General features: G+C 31.6%; 1 long non-coding RNA gene across 1 annotated transcript; it reads right to left on the bottom strand.

Moving 5' to 3' along the window:
* LOC107637695 lies at window positions 333–2545 on the bottom strand. The gene is made up of 5 exons (XR_001619471.2): window positions 2371–2545; window positions 2190–2282; window positions 1999–2101; window positions 1481–1882; window positions 333–529 (listed from the first exon to the last, which is right to left on the bottom strand). It is a non-coding gene; the product is annotated as an uncharacterized LOC107637695 (long non-coding RNA).

A 4174-nucleotide genomic window follows, 5' to 3' on the forward strand; every position in this document is an offset into this window, starting at 1 on the left:
TTCACCGCGCCATAGCCTCTATGGTCACCCTCCTTAAAACCATGATCATAGCCCTATCTATGGTCATGGTTTTTCACCGTGGCCATAGCCTCTATGGTCACCCCTCCTTAAAACCGTGACCATAGCCCTATCTATGGTCACGGTTTTTCACCATGGCCATAGCCTCTATGGTCACCCCTCCTTAAAATCGTGACCATAACCTTATCGTGACTATAGCCTGTTGTTGTTTATGAGATTCAATTTTTTTAAATTATAATCACATCCCAAAATGATAATAATCACAAAATAAATCTAAAAATAAGAAATTCAAGAAATCTAAATCATAAAAGTTTCATTATAAGATAGATATGTTCAATTTTTAGTCTAAACAACACAAATCAAAATAGAGTGTAATTTTTTCAATTACATGTAATACCTCAAAAAGTACATAACACATCAAAATATTACATTTACATAACTAAAGTCATTGTAAGACCCATCCCATGTGATATTTGTATGGAATATATTTTCTTCATCATATCATGTCTTCCTGCACGTAAAAGAAATAAACATGTTAGATATCTTGCAAAAATGCTTTTGATGATGCAATACATATGCAGCAAAAGAAGGGAAACATTCATCCACAACAACACTCAAGAAGTATTCACAACCATCATTCACTTCAAACAGCAGCTATGGCAAGAATGCAGCAGTAGTGATAGCTTAGACTCATAAATTCATCAAAGTTATCACTACTGCATAAATAATTCAGAATTTGTTCATTCCAACAGCAACTAACACAAGAATAAGGCAGCAATAATACTATGCAGCAGCATCATATAAACCAGTTTAGCAGAAAAGTAAATCAATGAAACAGCAACATAGGACCAATAATAGTTTAAACCTAATCAACAGCACCAAGCAAACTAATTTAGCACAGGACAGATCAATGAAGCAGCAGTAGGAAACTAAATTAGAATAGGACAAGTCATTACCAGCACAGAAAAACCAATTTCAGATAGAATAAACATCAAAGTTTAAACCTAAATCCACTAAAAATCAATTGACTACCTAACCACCTAATTCAACTAAGCTAACCTAATCAAACAACAACCTAATCAACTAATACTAACATGGAGTTTAATCAAAGGAAATTTTTAACAGAAAAAACTAATTTCACTCAACTTTGTAAACTCAATCCCATTATTCTTGCAATTAGCTATCACTACGACAATTAAGTTCTCAAAAAAAAAAAATACTAAGTGACAAGCAATTGAGACATCATGAGTAAAAAGCAAAGATACAACATAATATAAACTTTGTTTTTCTTAACATATTCTTTCATTAACATAGAATAGAGAGCAACATATATATAGCTAATATCCATGCATAATTATAAATGATTCATAATCCTAAAACCTTAACTTTAACTCAAATTCATGATATATCATCTACCAAAAGCATACTATTAATTTAACTAGAAATTTTGAACAGTACTTACATCCATATCCTTTGATACATGGTTCGATCCAAGTGAAGGAGGAATGCTTCGCCGCGCATCATTTGGTGCACTACTCGCGTCAGGTGGAGATTGTTGGGCGGCTTCTATCATTACTTGCACTTGTTCTGCACTCATACCAGGATTGACTTGTTGCAATAATGTTTTAATCAAGTTTGTTAAACCATCCAACTTGGAAGTTAAGTTATTTTGATTTTTCTCCATAGTTGAAACCACTTCATTATGTTGTTGCTACATTTGTCGGATTTTCTTCTCCTTTTTAAGAGAGGATTTTGTGACTGATCGATCATAGAAACGAACTCTTCCATGTCTCTCCTTTCTGAAAACTGTTTGAACTGCTTCATCATCATTGTATCATGCTTCTTTCAAATTTTGAAGATGTTCCTATTACACACAAATAGGATCAAAATAAATGTATGCACCCAACAGCTTTAGAATAAATAAAAATAGCTAACACATTTCTTGTTTGGTGTACTTTGCTAAGAGACCAGATAACTAACAATTGTCTCTTGTATTCCCGAATCAGTCTCTCCTTTTTTGCTCGTACGAGTTACAACAAACATCTCAGATTGATGGATCTTCATTGTCCTCCTTCTTTGCACGCTACAAAGAAACCACTAACATGTGACTAAGTAAACACACATAACATGAAAGATGCAAAAATACTTAAAATAAAAAGCACAAAAAATACCAATTCAGTGCATACTAATTCAAAACTAACTGGACCCATTCGATGATTCCATTTTTGCTTGGATCTGTTTTCACGATTTTTGTCAGAAATAACCTACATTTGTTGCAATGTAAAATTAGATAGAGTTAGTTAAATACACGATACCATCATTAAAGCCAAGAGACTTGTGAAAATAACTTACTTTGATGATATCAAGCCTCCAAAATTGAACTAATTTTTGAAAATGTAGTTCAGGTACAGTCATTGGACGATTTTTCATCATCTCTCTAAATGAGTTGTACGGTGTATAGTGATATTTCTTTATGCGTTTCTTAAATTGCTTCCATGCCTCTCCAATAGTATCTATCACCCAAGGCTCAGCATCACTAGGAATGTTATATTTAGACTACAAATAAACAACGAATTATGTTATTTTACCATACATGATAAGCCTATTTGTAAACAATTTAAAAAGGAGAATGATCGAATCACCTTTGCATAATCCAATATTGAAGTTTAATTTTAGTCTCAATGGACACAGCTTGCCAATTAGTATATAACAATGTGACCAAATTAGAGTTTCTTGCAAGTGTTCCCAAGAACCGACTAAACAATTGAACCTGTGTCTTTGTTGGGCCTATGGGTTTGCCATTGTACCATGTTAACTCTATTTGTGTCTCCAAAGAATGAATATGCTTGAGTTGGGTGGGACCACAAAGAGTTTGACAATTAAACCATACTCTAAAGGTTAACCAAGAGCTATTAGAAAGATGGAAGGAATTATACTTTGTTCTTCTAAGGTTCTTAGTAAAAATATATTACTTCATACTATCGGGTCATTAAGGAATGTTGCTAGATGCCAACCTTGATTAGTAAATTTAGTATGACTAATTTACTACCCGCTTAGTATTGAACCTATGGGGTCACACACTAACGGGTGTTCTGATCTTTGCTATAGAATTATTTAATTATTATTTTGATTTGATCAAATAAATAATTATATTAATTCAAAATGGAATATTATTATATTCTTTGCTAGCACCAAGAATATAATAATGGTATGTCAATGAGTTATAGCTCAAATGGTATAGTCTTTCCAAACTCACCTAAGACGTCGCGAGTTCGAGTCTCCCTATCTTTGATAAAAAAAAGAATATAATAATAGTATGATAATTGAGAATATTAAATGAGATTTGAGAATAATTTGTTATTCTATTTCTAAATTTGGATGAGATCCTAACTGATTCTGCTTCAAATTGAGTTATGATATGATTTAAATTTGAATCGAGATTCAAATTTAATATCAATAACAAATCTCATACTATATATATGTATGCCAAGAGTATAGGAAATAGATGAGAATAAAACACAAGAGTTTTATTCCTTAACCTCTACACACATAAACGTATGTGAGCCTAATTCTTGGAGAAGAATTTTATGGCGTGCAAAGAGTTGTAAAAGGTTTCTCAATTTAGATCAGATGTCCATTAGTCAAGGAGTTGACAGTAAAGGTTGGTCTCGGTGTGAATACGCATAGAGCCTTCATACCATCGAATGAGAAAGTGATTTTTTACTAGCGTATACAAGTATTTAAATCTGATCTATATATTGTTTACAAGAATAAAATTTAAGCACAAAATAGATCTTTAGGATTATTTTTTTTCCTTCCATGGGAATCCTTATATATAAGTTTGGTCTCGCTGTGAATACCCCTAATCTTTATTGTTCATGTTCTTTATTGTTTGTGTTTTTTTCGGTTCCAATTCATTTATTTTTTTAGTATTTAAGTTTCAAATTCCAATTTCAAACATTTGATCTTATTTATTTACAAGTTTTTTTGAAGTTCATGTTTGTAAAACTTGCCTTTTAATAATTAAATTCAATCATTTTTATCCTATTTTTTAGTATTTATCAATAAATCTTTAGATCAAATTTTGTTGTAAGAAGTTGTATTTAAATCGAATCCTTGATATAAATTTGGTCAACACCTAATGTTAAAGTCGAAA

This window comes from Arachis ipaensis, chromosome B04, assembly GCF_000816755.2.
Source record: "Arachis ipaensis cultivar K30076 chromosome B04, Araip1.1, whole genome shotgun sequence".
Taxonomy (NCBI): domain Eukaryota; kingdom Viridiplantae; phylum Streptophyta; class Magnoliopsida; order Fabales; family Fabaceae; genus Arachis; species Arachis ipaensis.